The sequence below is a fragment of the Symphalangus syndactylus genome, chromosome 1 (genome assembly GCF_028878055.3).
Source record: "Symphalangus syndactylus isolate Jambi chromosome 1, NHGRI_mSymSyn1-v2.1_pri, whole genome shotgun sequence".
In the NCBI taxonomy this organism is placed as follows: Eukaryota; Metazoa; Chordata; class Mammalia; order Primates; family Hylobatidae; genus Symphalangus; species Symphalangus syndactylus.
The window spans coordinates 158,023,456-158,040,216 of NC_072423.2; the positions used below are offsets into that span (position 1 = coordinate 158,023,456).

At 50.1% G+C, this 16,761-nt stretch overlaps 1 protein-coding gene and 1 long non-coding RNA gene across 2 annotated transcripts in view; one reads left to right on the forward strand and one right to left on the reverse strand.

Moving 5' to 3' along the window:
* Window positions 1-9,088, reverse strand: part of KBTBD11 (kelch repeat and BTB domain containing 11) — a 34,410-nt gene extending 25,322 nt beyond the window's left edge. Inside the window, exon 1 of the mRNA XM_055289436.2 lies at window positions 7,781-9,088. The gene's annotated coding sequence lies outside the window, so the exon portion shown is untranslated. The remainder of the gene's footprint in view (window positions 1-7,780) is intronic.
* LOC134736493 (uncharacterized) lies at window positions 8,387-10,620 on the forward strand. Its single transcript, XR_010120549.1, has 2 exons — window positions 8,387-8,577; window positions 9,078-10,620. It is a non-coding gene; the product is annotated as an uncharacterized lncRNA (long non-coding RNA).
* Window positions 10,621-16,761: the final 6,141 nt, after the last annotated feature.

Below are 16,761 nucleotides of genomic sequence, written 5' to 3' on the forward strand. Positions count from 1 at the left end.
CAGGACAGGTGAGACGGGGAGAGGGAGAGAAGGAACTTGCCTTTCTTCTGCCGTTTTCTTCTATATGGGCTCTCAGACAATTGGACGGGACTGAGGGCAAATCTTCCTCACACTGGTTCAAATGCCAGTCTCTTCCAGGAACACCCTCACAGACACTTCCAGAAATAATACTTTACAAGCTATTGGGGTGTCCCTTAATCTACTCAAGTTGACACCTTGAAATTAACCATCACAGTATATTTTATTGTTTTAATAGTTTTGTCTTTTAGCCTTCATACTAAAGATGTAGTTAATTTACATATCACCATTACAGTGCTAGAGTATTGTGAATTCAACTGTGTACTTACATTTACCAGTGAGTTTTACACTTTTCTATGTTTTCGTGTTACTAATTAGTGTCGTTTTCTTTCAGCTTGAAGAATTCTCTGAAGCATTTCTTATAAGACAGGTCTGGTGGTGGTGAACTCCCTCAGCTGATGTTTGCTTGGCAAAGTCTTTCTCTCCCCTTCATTTCTAAATGACAGCCTTTCTCGGTACAGAAATCTTGGTTGGCAAGTTTTTATTTCCTTCAGCACTTCGAATAGATCACCCCACTCTCTCTTGGCCTGATAGGTTTCTGCTATGAAATTCACTGACAAGCTCAGGGTCACACAGCCAATTAGTGTTGGGGCTAAAATCAGAAACCAGAGGCTGAGATCCTACCGCCCTTGTTACTATTTTGTGCAATTGCAATGCCAGACATATGAGACAAGCTGAGAACAAGTCTGTCATCCAACCATTCGTAAAGATTTCCACATGAAACTGTGGGAAACTCAGCCCATGCAACAAGCAGGCAGGCTTTCTGTGGTCATTTAGGTTGAGGAGATTGGTAAAGTCGTGCCGAAAACTGTGAGGCATTCATCTCCTCTCGCTGGCACTCTCTGAGAAAAAACAGTTAATAGAACCAGTAGGAAACATGCTGTCCCTGCCCTGCCCCTGCCCTGGCGGCTGCACAGTGCCACCTCCAGCTGGTGGAGGATCCAGGGCAGGGACAAGCACCTCTCAGCACATGCTGCCACCACAAACCACACCCTGGCCACGCCAGGGCCGGGTGCGGAAGCACGTGGCGTCCCCCGTGGAGGCTGCCTGCAGTGGGAAGCCAGAGGCTGTAGCTTCATGGAACTCATCTTAAAAGTTTTGATTATCGGCTGGATGTGGTGGCTCACATCTGTAATCCCAGCACTTTGGGAGGCCGAGGCAGGCAGATCATGAGGTCAAGAGATCGGGACCATCCTGGCCAACACGGTGAAACCCCACCTCTACTAAAAATACAAAAATTAGCCGAGCGTGGTGGCACACGCCTGTAGTTCCAGCTACTCGGGAGGCTGAGGCAGGAGAACTGCTTGAACCCAGGAGGCGGAGCTTGCAGTGAGCTGAGATTGCGCCACTGCACTGCAGCGTGGTGAAAGAGCGAGACCCCATCTCAAAAAAAAAAAAAAAGTTTGATTATCAGTATTTCACATCATTTAGGCTGGCACACAGACTGGGACTCTATCTTCTTACCTCAATATTTGTCCTCAAAATATCAAATCCCATCTAATAAGATGTCATGCTTAGACAGGGCATTCTACAAATCCCAACAGATTCATAGAAAACGAAACCCCACAGCACTTTTAAGTAATTGTACAGATGAAATACCGCCAGCTCAGGCTACAGAGAACAGATTCAGTACAAAGTGAGACTGGGCATTGGACTCCCAAAGTACTCTGGGCAGGACGCAAGAAAACCTCACAGATGCAAACACAGGCCTCTCCATGGAAAGGAAGAGGGACTCCCCAAACAGATCCAAGAGCCCAGAGGGCACAGCCAGGAGTGTGGAAGCCACGCGGGATGAGGCCCCAGCCTGTCCCGAGGCTGCCAACCTCCACCCAGCTACCCTTCAGGACCGTGTGGGCCAGTCACCCCTGTCTGCCGCCCACTTCTCCCTTTCTGAAGAGGAAGGTTATGATAGGTACTTTTATGAGTCCCCTTGGCTAGGCCACAGTACCCAGATATTTAGTCAATCACAGTCCGAATGTCACTGTGAAGGGTTTTGTTTTGAGACAGAGTCTCACTCTGTAGCCCAGGCTGGAGTGCAGTGTCGCAATCTCGGCTCACTGCAACCTCCACCTCCCGGGTCATGCAATTCTCATGCCTCAGCCTCCCGAGTAGATGGGATCACAAGTGCACACACCACACCTGGCTAATTTTTGTGTTTTTAGTAGAAACGGGGTTTCACCATGTTGGCCAGGCTGGTCTCAAACTCCTGACCTCAAGTGATCTGCCTAGCTCGGCCTCCCCAAGTGCTGGGATTACAGGCATGAGCCACGGCACGAGCCACGGCACCTGGCCTAAGGGTGTTTTTTAAAGACATGATTAACATTTACATGGGAAGATTTTGAGTAAAGCGTGTTTCTATTCACAATACGGGTGGGCCTCGTCCAATCAGTCAAAGCCTTAAGAGAAAAAGGCTGAGGTTCCCGGAGGAAGAGGGACTGCAATGCCAGCACTTCCCTGGGTCTCCAGGCTGCCGGCCTGCTCTGCAGATTTCAGACTTGCCCCGCCACCATCGGATGAGCCAGGTCCTTCAATCTCGCTCTCTAATCCCTCTCACACGTGCAGACACACACACACACGCACACACGTACCCAGTTGGTTCTGTTTCCCTGGAGAACCCTGACCAGCACGAGGGCCTACAGCAGTTCTCCTGTGCCTGCTCAGGGCTGTACACTGTGGGCAGGGGGTGGGTCTCTCATCGCTTTGGAGCACCAGCCTTTGCATCAGAGGAAGGACTAGAGCCCAGAGAGGCACTTTCACACCTGACTTCCATGATGACTTCCTGGAGCCTGAGTCTGATGCCACAACAGGATGAGATTTGGGGATCGCCGTGGCCTTTTTTATGTGGAAGAGACATGGGCTTAGCGGAAAGAGCAGATTCTATTTTCCAAAGATGCCCCATGGATGCACCCTGTTCGGCACTCCCTTCCCTCCCAGTGAGATTCCCCTCCGCTCACAGCTAGGACCCCATTCCCTCCCCTTCTACGTGGCAGGCCAGGGACTGAGGGGGAAGCAACATATGACCTCCCCGCCTCGTGAGAAAGGTGACCCGGTTCCACCTGGCTGTTTTCTCAGGTCACAGTCCGTGGTGACCCTGACTGAACACACAGGGAGTCCACTGCATCAAGGCTGCCACGCTGGAGCGACTACACAGAAGGACACAGAGTGACAGGGGAAGGTCCCCGAGGCGCGCCTGCTGCGCCAGCCCCGAGTGTGCGAATCCTCCTGGCGCAAGCCTCAGGCAGCAAGTCAGCAGCCTCCATGGTTCCAGCCCTTGGCCTTCAAGCTCCGCATCTGGTGCTGAATGGCACCAAGGTGAGCTGTACCCAGCGAGACTGCAGACTTATAAGCAAAATGAATGCTATTGCTACTAATACAGGAACAGAAAACCAAACACCACATGTTCTCACTTATAAGTGGGAGCTGAACAATGAGAACACATGGACTCAGGGAGGGGAACAACACACACTGGAGCCTGTAGAGGGCGGCGGAGAGAGAGCATCACGATAAACAGCTAAAGCCTGCGGGGCTTAATACCTAGGTGATGGGTTGACAGAAGCAGCAATCCACCATGGCACACATTTACCTATGTAACAAAACTGCACCTCCTGCACATGTACCCCGGAACTTAAAATATAAATAAATAAATGCTATTGTTTTAAGCCACTAAGTTGTGCGTGGCTTACTGAACAACCATGATATTGGAACGAGGGTCTTGATACGAATATTCGGAACTGTGGGCTGTATCTTGCAGGAATGGGAAGCTATGAAACGCCCAATATTGTAAGAATTTTAAAAAATAATTGCTCTGAGCTGGGCGTGGTGGTTCATCCTGTAATCCCCGCACTTTGGGAGGCCAAGGCAGGAAGATCACTTGAGGCCAGGAGTTCGAGACTAGCCTGGCCAACATGCTGTGACCCCATCTCTACTAAAAGTACAAAAAAAAAAAAAAAAATGAGCTGGGTGTGGTGGAGGGCGCCTGTAATCCCAGCTACTCGAGAGGCTGAGACATGAGAATTGCTTGAACCCTGGAGGCGGAAGTTGCAGTCAGCTGAGATGGTGCCACTGGATTCCAGCCTGGATGACAGAGCAAGACTCCATCGCAAAATATAATAATAAAAATAATTGTTCTGACTACTGTAGGAGAGCCTGTTCAAAGAGAGGACATGCAGAGCCTCTCCAGAGACTACTGCAGCATTCCAAGCATGAGATGGAGGTGGCTTGGACAAAGATGGTAGACTTCACAGAAGCACACCTGTATGTATGTCCCCACGACTCTATGCCTTTATAATAAAACAGTAACAATACCAGCTAACATCGGCACCGTGGTTTTTCATTTATGAAACATTCTATGTGCATCTTCCTATTTAATGATTTCAGTTTAGGACTCAGGATGTCTCTGTGCTACAAAATTAATCCACATGAAACTCCATCAAGCTCTAAAGCAGGAGTCTCCAATCTTTTGGCTTCCATGGGCCACACTGGAAGAATTGTCTTGGGTCACACATAAAATAGACTAACACTAATGATAGGTGATGAGCTTAAAACAAACAAACAAACAAAAAAACACCTCATAATGTTTTAAGAAAGTTTACAAATCTGTGTTGGGCCAAATTCAAAGCTGTCCCGGGCCACATATGGCTCATGGGCCATGGGATGGAGGACCTTGCTCTAAAGTGTGAAGCTCCATCAATTTAACTTAGCCATGAAATCGGCTGACATTACACTTTTACTACGCTCTGCTCCAGCACCCCTCACTGGCCTCTCCGTGCCCTAGTCCTCACCACAGGGCCTTTGCACACGATGTTCCCACAAACTTTCCCCTCTTGGGCTCCTGAGCCACCCCTCTCATCCCTTAGTTCTCGGCCTAAGATTCCTCTGTTACGTGCATTCACGGGAATGTATTCCTCTCCTTCAATGCACTCGTCTCCGTGTGTTATTACCTAATAATTGACGTAATTACATGCTGAATGCCTTTCACTGTATTAAAGTCTCAGCTGCAGACAGCAGGGAACTAGGCTGACTTTACTTACAACTGTATTCCCAGCACCTAGGACTATGCCTGACCCACAGCAGGGTGGGGGGTGGGGGTGCGGGGGAACTCCCCAAATATTCAGAAGAGAAGGAAATTCATGCTAATCCTTCAAACGAAATGCACATAAGACACGCAATGGTTTCTATTTCCCAGACAATATTTATTTCAAAATCATTTCTAGCAGGAACCTGGCTGTTGGCAAAAAGTAAACTCCTGGATGGTTTAATTTATTCTTAAAGTTTTTGCTCATTGTTAAATACTTTGCAAACATGTGCTGGATACCAACACTATAATTGCAGCTTAATTACAATGATTTCAAGAGGAAAAAAAAAACAAACTCAAGACCACAATTGACACGATAAGCCCTTGACCTCCGGAGAATGGCAGATATTGCCCTGAGTCTCCAGGGGAACATATGCTGAATGACAGGCTGATTTGTGATCAGGAAACCCGCTGTTCTCCTGGCCCTTCTCAAGCCCACTCAGACACCAGTCCTCCTTGATCACAGCCTTGGATGCAAGGAGGCTTAGAGGCACTGCAGCTGCCTAAGTGATTCCAGATTTGCAGGAGAGCTATTATTACTGAGCAATCTGTGCTCTTGGTATTTAGAAAACAACTGAAACATGTGCCCAGATGGAGGCGTCCACAGCACGGAGAGTCTCTCTGTATCAGCACAGGGACAAAGATGGGACCTGCTGGGCTCCCACTGCCAAGGCTGCTACCTGTACCGGAACATATGGAAACCCCATTGAAGCGGGTTTGTCTTGGAGTTTACAAATGATGCGATGACCTCCAAACCACCTTTCCGGATTCTTCCATCCTCCCAGGGCAAGGTGCTCTGAGGTTCAAGTTAGGCCCAGACATCAGTCAACACAGAGTCCTGCTCCCTGAGAATTTCTTTAGTCTCAGAGCCACAGCATTTAAGCTTTCTCCCCTCCTCCCAAGCCCATTGCTGGCTTAAATACAGCCAGGAATGGTTCACATGCAGATAGGTTCTGAGAAATGATAGGTAACTTCATCACTGTGCAAACATCACACAGGGCACTTACACACCTAGACGGTGCAGCCTGCTACACACCTGAGCTCCACTGCGCGGCCTCCTGCTCCAGACTGCACACCTGTACAGCGCGCACAATACTGCAGGCAATTGTAACACAATGGTGTTTGTGTATCTACACATTTCTAAGCATGAAAAAGGCACAGGGAAAACAGTTTTATAATCTTACAGGACCACCTTCATCTTGGTGGTGTGTAATTGGTCCGAACGTGGCTGTGCTACATATGACTATACTGCAAGCAACATCTTTTAACTAATTTTATTATTTGCTGTCTAATGCTATGGCCAGCAATGCCTGCACAACTAACATGAAAAGTTCAAAGGCTTTATCTCATTACAATTTTTGCTTAGTTATGCCCTGATGGGAGCATTGCAATGCCAATTAGCATAAATTTGCAGACATCAGGTTGTTGCAGGAGCAAATCTGCAGGCAATGGACGGCTCCCTTCCGTGATGTCAGGAACGGGGAGCATGATTCTAATAATAGCACACTATTAGCTCAGGATAAAAGGCAGAAGGGTTCCACTGACATCCATTAAGGGGTCCTAATCGGAGCCTGAGTAACTGCTCCTTAGTGGGAAATGGAGGCGGGAACCGCGGGGAATCGGGCGAACTTCTCACTCAGTGCCTGAGGGGATGGCAGGAACTTTAAAATCTGACGGCGGCGCCTTTCGTGGGCTGAGTAGAATAAAGCTGGCTGCACTGATTTTTTCCTTTTCTTTTCCTTAGAATAGACACTGGAGTGGGTGGAGGGGAAAACGTGGTTTTGTAGGACTCTAAAAAGGTGGAGGGACTTTGGTTAACCCTCTTTTCACGCTCCAGAATGAGCCCCGCCTGAGAGGAGGGACTCCTGCGGAATCCCGCCCAGACCGCCCGGGGGTCTCCCCAGCACATGGGGCGGGGGCTGGAGGGGGCGCCCGGCAGGGCTCGGGAGCCGCGGCGTCGTGGGGTGGGTGGGTCGGGGTGCTCCGGGCTCGCGGGGGTCAGCGGCCTGGACACCCCCGCAACCCGGGCGCAGCGGCGGAGGACCAAGGGCTGCACTCCCCTCCCCAGGGACCCGAGTCCAGCAGGGACCCCCGTCCGCTCCGGACAGCCTATCCTCGCGACCGCCGAGAGCCAAGCGGAGCAACCCCGGGAGGAGCCCCCGCCCTGGCCTCGCGCGCTTGGCTTCGCCTTCAGCTCCAGCTTTTGCTCCGGCTGGGGCGGCGGGACCCTCGGAGGGGGCGGTGACTGCGGGAGCGGCGCGGGCCGCTCATTGTCTTCCGGCCGGGGTTGCCGCGTCCCGGGGGAGGGCCTGGGGAGACCCCGCGAGGAGGCCCCCACGCCCCCCCACGCGGCCTCCCGGAGGCGGAGCGGAGACCACCCACCGCCGCCCACCCCGCCGCGGGCAGCACCGCCCCCTCCTCTCCCGGTCCCCATTCCCCTCCCCTCCCCTCTCCTCCCCTCCGCTCCCCTCCCCGCCTCTCCCCTGCCGGCCTCCCCTTTTCTCCCCTCCCGCCTACTGCCGCCCTCGCCGACCACCCCCCACCCGCCGCCCCCTCTGACCCGCGCCTCGGGCTGCTTCCCGCTCCGCCCGCCAGGCCCCGCCGCTGCGAGCCCGGGGTCCGCCCTACCTCGCCGCCGCTCCTCTTCAGCCCCCAGGCCCGGGACGCGCAGCCTGGAGGGTGGGCTCCGGCGCATGCGCGCGGCCTTTTCCCGGCACCTGTGGGAGCCGCGGCCCGGCCTCTCCGAGCACCTGCGAGCGCTAGCTGCTCCTCCGACCCGCAGCGGGGCGTGGGAGGCAGAAGGAGCGGCAGAAGGGGCGGCAGAGGGGGCGGCGGACCGGCCTCTCCGCCTCTCCAGGCCGCGCGGAGCCAGCGTTCCAGCTCCAGGCTGCGAGGGGCGCGCTCGGGGCGCGGGGAGGGGGGCGGGCGCGTGCACACGGGGCGTTCTCGGGCGCGCGCCGCCTGGCCGGGTCTGCGGAGGGGCTGCGGGTCCCCCCGGGCTTCCTCGCCGCGCGCCCGCCCGCCCGCCGGGCTCTTCACCCCCTCCAGGACCGCGGCCCACGCCCCCACCAGAGCCCGAGCCCACGCGCGGGGGCCGCTTCCTGCGAGGAGGCGGGGACAGGTGTCCGCGGGCGCAAACAGCGGAGTTTCGTGCGCCTATTTTTTGGTAAAAGTAGAGGCGATGCGTTGTTGACATATTTAGTGGTTAAAAACCTATTGCCAAATTCTCAACAGATTCCAGAATTTTTTGAAGTTGACGAGAGTGGACGAAATGTCGGAGCTTTTTCTCATATCCAGAAATGTGGCCTCTGCCTCCCACCCGGGCCCTGCGGTGCAGACGGGTTCAGGGCGGCGAGGACTGAGCCAGGAGCGCAGAGTTCCAGCTGCTCCCAGGCTGGGCTCTAATTAACACTGGACCCCTGCTGGTAAATGCTATTTTTAATGGCTTTGTGCAAAATTAATGACGATGAGATTTCCATAAGCACCGAGAGCCGGAGCCTTTACTTTCTCTTTTTTTGTTCTTTTTGCTTTTGACATTCTTTGCCAGTTCCGTGCTGTATACATATAATGAGCCGTTATGACTCCAGCACCAAAGCTAACGCCCCGGGAACATCTTTAAAACCTTTTTCACTCAGTTGCCAAGAAGAGTAGTACCTGCTGTCAGTACTGGAATTACAGGAGGCTGAAACTAAGCGAGCTACTGGGATTTTTGAAAATTGAAAACTTCCGTTAACTATAGCAGAAACAGACCCTTTTGGTGGGGGCTAAAATAATTCCCATGCTGCTCCGTTTTTATTTTGTTCAATTTACTCCAAAAATGTTCCAAACTCTACTGTGATCTTCTTAGTGCATCTCTACTTCCTTTTGGCTGCAGAATAATACTTCTTTGTCTTTTTCTTTTTTCTTTCTTTTTTTGTTTTTTTAGAGATGGAGTCTCTGTCACCCAGGCTGGAATGCAGCGGTGCAATCTCGGCCACTGCAACCTCTGCATCCTGGGTTCAAGCAATTCTCCTGCCTCAGCCTCCCAAGTAGCTGTGACTACAGGCGTGCACCACCACACCCAGCTAAATTTTGTATTTTTAGTAGAGGCAGGGTTTCATTCTACGTGGGCCAGGCTGGTCTCGATCTCCTGACCTCAAGTGATCCACCTGTCATGGCCTCCCAAAGTGCTGGGATTACAGGCATGAGCTACTGCGCCTCGCCTAACTACCCCTATTCTTTTCCAGAGAAACGTGAGCAGACCAAAAAAGCCTCACCTGGCTATCCCGCCACTCTGGGGTTGGGCCCCAAAAGGCCCGGGAGGTCACCTAAGACGCGGTGTTCTGAACATGCAAGCCCGATAGCATCTTGTCTACCATCCTGCCAGCGTCCGGAGGCCTGGGAATAGGTCATACCCCCCAGTGGATTTTACAAGCTTGGCATAAATTAGGTTCTCAATAAATACTGAATTAATGAAAAAATTGCTGAAGCAACATAAAACATCCATCCAAACCCCACACCATCTACTAGATAAGTAGTCTGTGGGGAGTCCCATTTTTTTTTACTTTAGATATTTATTTTGGAAATGGACTGTAGGCCCAACATGGTCAATGAAACTTGCAGAGGAACATTTCATGCCTTTAATTAGTTCTTCGTAACTACAGGGACCTCTAGAGTTCCTGAAATTGAACTGGGTTGTAATACTGTCAAGAAGGAGGACCTATCTTAAATCTATTTCAAGGATAATACTATTTACTGTGTAAATTTTCCCCTGCTCAGGGACATCCTGACCATGCATGGTAGGCTCAAAGCATGCAAATATTTCAACATGCAAAACCGCCCTAAAAATATAAGCAAAGCTTATGAAGTTGTCCAAGGTACAGTGGTTTACTGGCCCCTGAATGCTGGACTCCATCAAACTGTGCTTCAGACTGGGAGGTCTCTGAACCCAATTTGTAGACAGCCCGCTTTGGAGTTCAACCGATGGGACCTTAGACACCAGCCTCACTCTCTGCAAGTCTTGTGATTTGGAGCCAGATACTTGGCCTCTCTGTGCTCTAGGGAGACACCACTGCACCTACCTGAGAGGACTGAAGGAGACGATCCGTGCAACTCACTCAGGATACTGGATCTTAAGCCAATGGTCGGACTCACATTCGTCACCTCTGATTCTGTCGCCTCCTGCGCGGTGACTTAGCAAACACTTCTTACTCTCCAGCTCTGCTTCTTACTCTCCAGCTCTGCTGCCCTGTTCCGGTGCTGACATCAGACAACAGATAATTTCCCAAATGCTTTTATTAGCCCTTAGGAGTTCATGTGTTCCTCCCCCAACCAATAAAGCTGTTAAATCCCAATAACTGTCAGGAATGGAGCCAATTGCTATAAAGTACTTCCAGCTTCTTGGCATGAAAAAATAATTAGAATATATGTGTTGGCTTTGAAACAACACTCACTGCTTCATTAAAAAATTCTGTGCATATTGTACAAAAGTAGTCTTGGCCTTGGCACTCCCTTAGACGAACCTTACCCGGCCCTGGCACTCCCTTAGACGAACCTTACCCGGCCGGGGCACTCCCTTAAATGAACCTTACCCGGCCCTGGCACTCCCTTAGATGAACCTTACCCGGCCCGGGCACTCCCTTAGGTGAACCTTAGCAGGCCCTGGGGCTCCCTTAGACGAACCTTACCCACCTCAGTGCTCCCTCAGCTCTGATGAACTGTGTGCAATTGCGTTTTTCTCGCAAGCTGCTTCTTAAATCCTGTAAAGCTCTTTCCTTATGTCAGTCTCTCCACCTATGTTACCAGCCAGCGCCTGAGACCCTCATATTAAGGAAACAGTGTGCTCCTAAGTCCTCCAAAATATTGTCCACTATTGACTATCAATAGCACACATGTATTGGCCATTCGCTAAGCATGTCATTCCCCAAATTTTATTTTATTTTTTTGAGACAGAGTTTCGCTCTCGTTGCCCAATGTGAAGTGGAATGGCGCGATCTCAGCTTACTACAACCTCAATCTTCTGGGTTCAAGTGATTCTCCTGCCTCAGACTCCCGAGTAGCTGGGATTACAGGTGGGCACGACCACACCCGGCTTATTTTTTTTATTTTTAATAGAGACGGGGTTTCACCACGTTGGTCAGTCTGGTCTCAAACTCCTGACCTCAAGTGATCCACCCACCTCGGCCTCCCAAAGTGCTGGGATTACAGGCGTGAGCCACCGTGCCTGGACCCCAAATTTTAAATTACAGACTGTCCCAGGTTTAAGATGATACCCTAATTGTCCTGATTCAAATAGGGAAACGGAGGCCATGCTTTTTAGCTTTGTACCCCTGGGCCCAGCACTGTGAGGGCATGAAGCCAAGCTCAGTAGTTGTGGAGTAAATGAAGGAGTGAGGCCTGTTGAGCCCAAATGCCCATTGCTCATCATCCCTGACATTGCTCATCATCCCTGACAGGCTCTCCCAGGGGCTGCGGGGGCCTGGGCACGTGGTTCCCTCAAGCAGACTGCGGGTTACCTGTAGGCAACACGCTCTGCAAGTGAATTAACACTGCCGTCCCCAAATGGCCAGTACGTTTATTAGTGGGAATCCTAGCAACCATTTTTCAGAAAATAAAGGAAATAAGATGGCAACCATTACTTTAAAATAGTTTCAAGGTATATATTAATAATGTTAGAGCAAGTTAGCTGCAATTTAAAATATTTTCAGGGTTGGGGGCATTGACTCACATCTGTGGTCCCAGCACTTTGGGAGGCTGAGGCGGGCAGACTGCTTCAGCCTAGGAGTTGGAGACCAGCCTGGGCAACATGGCGAAACCCTGTCTCCACAAAAATACAAAAAATTAGCCAGGCATGCTGGCATGTACCTGTAGTCCCAGCTACTCAGGAGGCCGAAGTGAGAGGATTGCTTGAGCCTGGGAGGTCGAGGCTGCTCTAAGCCATGATAGCGCCACTGCACTCCAGCCTGGGCAACACAGTGAGACCCTGTCTCAAATATATATATTTATTTATTTTAAATATAAATTTTATATTTTATATTTTTTAATTTTATATTATTATATAATATATAATATATAATATTACATATAAATATATAATATATCATATATAATATATTTTTATATTATTCATTTATATTTATATATAAAATATAAATTTTATATTGTTTATATATTTTTATATATTATATATTTTATATATATTTTATTAAAATATATTTATTAAAATATATATTATCCATTTTAAATATAAAATATATATGATATATATTTTAAATATAAAATATATATCATCTATGTTTTTAATATAAAATATATATCATCTATGTTTTCAATATAATATATATCATCTATGTTTTTAATATAAAATATATATCATCTGTTTTTAGTATAAAATATATATCATCTATGTTTTTAATATAAAATATATATCATCTATGTTTCTAATATAAAATATATATAAACTATATTTTTAATATAAAATATATAAAATAAATTTTTTCAAGGTATCTTTTAATAATATTAGAACAAGTTATCTATAATTTCCACATAAATATTCATGGTATATCTATATGTGGTCTATCTACGATTCCCAAAATAACAGGTGGTAGCGACTGTTTCCATTTCTCAGTTGAGGAAACTTAACATTCGAAGACCTCCGTGTAACTCATTCAAGGGCACGCCTTTTCCGTGAGGCGGAGCTGGGGCTCAGATCCTAACTCAGGGCCCTCGTTCACAGCAGTCGCCAAGGAGAACTGCTCTCCAGAGGGGTGAGCAGGTCCATGCTACAGGACGCGCTTCACACACCAGGAATCTGTGTGCTAAAAATAACCAAAACTGGCATCCCAGCACATCTTATAGCTTCATTTCACCACATGGGTTTCCATCCCAAACCTGAAAATATTTCGTGCCGAGTTGGAAGTTATCCTTAGAGTGTAAATGTCCCAGCATGCGTGCCTCTTGAACTTGTCTCGGTCGCCCGAGATGGCAGGAACCCCGAGTTCGAGGTCAGCGGCAGGGGGTGGCCTGTGACTGGTACAGCCCAGGAACTGGGATGCGGCCAGAGTTGGCCATCCCGCCAGCGAGGCAGGACCTCCGCGAGGGTGTGTCCTGTTGTCACATAAATCGGTTCTAAACCGTGCTGCTATCGCTAGAAAAGAGTATTAGCTGTAGCTTCGATGCTGTGCAGGCTCTACAGACAAAAACCCAAGTAAAAGTGTATCTGCGATGTTCTTGATCCCACTGCTGGTAGTACAGTGACTGGAAACAAATTTCATTTTCAAGCCATTAGTTACTTAGAATAGGTTTAAGTAATACATCCTCAAACATATAAATCCAATAACACATTTGCCAAATAACACATTATCGTGAGCCACAATTTAACGATTGTTAAGGGTTGAATCGTGTCCTGAAGAACAAGATCCGTTGAAGTCCTAAGCCTCGTCCCCCGGAATGTGACTGTATTTGGAAAGAGGCTCTTTTAGAGGTAATTGCATTAGTGTGAGTTCGTTAGGGCAGGCCCTCATCCAGTATGAGTGGAAGGAAGTGGAAATTCAGACACAGAGACACACACAGAAAGAAGATAGTGTGGGGGTGCCCAGGGAGGGGGGGGTGTGGGTAGGCGGGGATTGCAGTGATGACCTGCCAGCCAGAGAAAGTGGGGAGGGTTCCTGTCCACTCTGGCAGCTGGAAGAGATGGGAAGCCCCCTCCCCAGATCCTTTGAGGGAGTGTGGCCCTGCTGACGTCTTGATCGTGGGCGTCTGGCCTCCAGAGCTGTGGAGAATCTGCTTCTGTGGTTTTCAGCACCCCTTCCCCTGTCCCGCCGTGTGTGGTATTGTGTTGCAGCACTGCCAGGACACTCATTCCAGGGTTTTGTGTCTCTTCCATACAGGCAGGGCTTTCCACGCTATTGGGAGTGACATGTCAGTTTATGATTTTAAAGTTTTCAATCCATTATAGACAGACAGCATTTCCATTTACAATACAAATAAAAACTGTGAAAGACATACAGAATACAAAACCATTACCTTAGTGTTAGGTTAAACGGGTAAAATCACGCTGTCAAACTGGTACAAAACTTTCTAAACGCTGGTTTCAGTTTTACTACTGGTGGCCATGTTGGTCCTTCCTGGAGGGTTCATGGCCCACAATTGTCACACTTCGAGCCGCATAGCTGAGGGTCACCGGGTGATGACTGAGCAATTGCCTGGTCCCGGAGAAACGCAATGCACATCCGTGCCCTGGCAAAGGCCTCACCATGCCAGGTGGGGGCAGCTGGAGTGGTTCCTAGACTCAGTTTTTCCAAACAAAGTCTTCCGGCCGAATTAGGCAACACACTTGGGAAAAAGTACTTGTGGGGTATAAATGTTTGAAAATGGCTCTAAACTATTTCCATCAATATAAGAGGACATCTAACTGCTCAGCCAAATTGACCTCGATGTCTTCTGACCAGGATGACGAATCTCTCCTTCTGGCTGCTGTCTGGGATTAAAATGCTACAGTTTGCAGGGTGCCAGGAAATCACTTTAAAAAACACTAACAGTCAAACTTGGATGGCCTCTCGGTGTAACACCGAGGCCTTTCAGGATGTGGGGATGCACGGGGTTGTACACTTAGGAGGGTGCGGGACACTGATCAGCTGCAGAGCTTCTGCTCGGACGCCCTGGGAGGTAGGTCAGCCGCCTGCGCAGCTGCATGGGGCTGGGTCACAGGGAGTGGTCAGCTCCGACCTTCCTCCCCGGCTGCCCCTCCCCCACCTCCAAGGGTGTCTGTTCTGCAGCAGGAGGCGTGGGAAGTGAGGAGAGTCGGGGGCTGACAATAGAGCCTCTCCCAGCTCCACTTGGCTCCGTGGCCCCTGCAGCCCTGAAGCCCCCACACTGTCCTGAGAGCGCCTGTTCCTGGCATCCCAGGCGGGGGCCTGCAGGGAGCTCTGGGAGCCACAGAGGAGAGGACTCTGAGGAGACCGGGTCAGAGGGGGGTCGGCAGGACCTTCCTGCCCTGGGCGTTTCCTCAGAAGCCTCCGTGCTCTTTCTGGGCAGCCCCAGCTGCTCAGCAGTCCCCAGCTTCAGTGGGTTCTTCGCTGGAAAGGACCTGCAACCCTCAAACTGTTTTGGCCTCTGCACCTTCCAGCAGGACCCTGCTGCGATCAGAACTCCTGTGTCCAAATTTTAACACAGAGAGTGAATTTTAATGGAGAATCTCCAGAGAAGTTGCCTCCCGTACCGGGGTCCCACCAGACAGAGCTGAGACAGGAACGGGACTCTGGGCCCTGGGGAACCACAGACCGGGAGTGGTGGCGGACAACGTTGGGGGCGCCTGTTGGAATGGACGGCTTTCAGGTAACTCTTGAACCAACGCGCACGCTGAGGAAGGTGAGCGGTGGCAGGCAGGTGGCTCTGTCTGGCCTGGAGGATTCTGTGTCTTTCTCCTCGGCTTCCGTTCTCACATCTCCTTCTCCGCCTCTGCCTCCTTCTTAAACAGACCCCTCTGATCATGCTGGGCCAGCCCAGATAGTCCAGGGTCATCTTTTCAACTCAGGATCCTGAGCTCGGCCGCACCTGCAAAGTCCCTTTGCCACATAAGGCCGCATATCCACTGTATCCAGGAATGAGGATCTGGACATCCATGAGGGGGCGGCTGCCCAGCTGCAGGATGCTGCAGAGAGGGCTGGGTGTTAGGGAAGGAGCAGAACACCACAGATGGGACTGCATCTCGGGTCAGGGCCCAGCAGGCCCTGCTCCCCTCGAAGCTCCAACCGCTGCTCAGAGCCGATCCACTGCAAGCAAGCAGTACACATTTGTTGCAAAATTGAAACCATCTAAGTCAGGAATGAGGAAATTACGGAATAATCGAAGCAATCGCGGCCCATAGGGATGCATGACTGAGATGGAGGTTGGGGGAAACTGTTACTAGTTAAGAGCTCCTACCTACCGAACATGGGTGACACGCAGACACCTTCCCATGCCTGATTCATTCACATCTCCTACCAGCTGCGTAAGGCAGCTCCTACTGGCTCCGTTGAAACAGATGTGAAGTAATTAGCCCAAGCAGCTCTAAGTCCAAGTTAACGTTTGGATTTCGGGGCCTGTGTGCTTCATCCGTCATTTGTGTTTCTGAAAAGCGAGATGAATACAAGTTCCAGAACGGGAAACACGATCTTCAGGCCCCAGGACAGCAGCACTGAGTGATTCCTGGTCACAAGGGGACGCAGCCGTGGGCACGCCTGTCCCGGGAGCTAATAGCCCCGGTGGGCAACCGTGGACCCGCAGATACCACAGTCGTGGGCACGCCTGTCCCGGGAGCTCACAGCCCCGGTGGGCAACCACGGACCGACAGATCCCAGAACCTGGGTGAAGAATTCCCATCTAAAGCCTGCACCTCCTTGAGAAAATCAAGAGGGGTCTGTTGTAAACTTTGAATATGTGAAAACCCATGCCCAAATTTACTGTTTGTGCGAGTCGGATGTACATGTGTTGAATTTGCTCAAAATAAGGTACACTAAAATGTCTCCTGCCACCAGAAATTGTTCTTTCTGTCTCGGCTGAGTATGGATCCAGATCCCTTCAGGCTATGAACGTACTGTTGGGTTTGGCTTAGAGATGAATGAATGGAAGAGTGTTCACATATGGGCGAA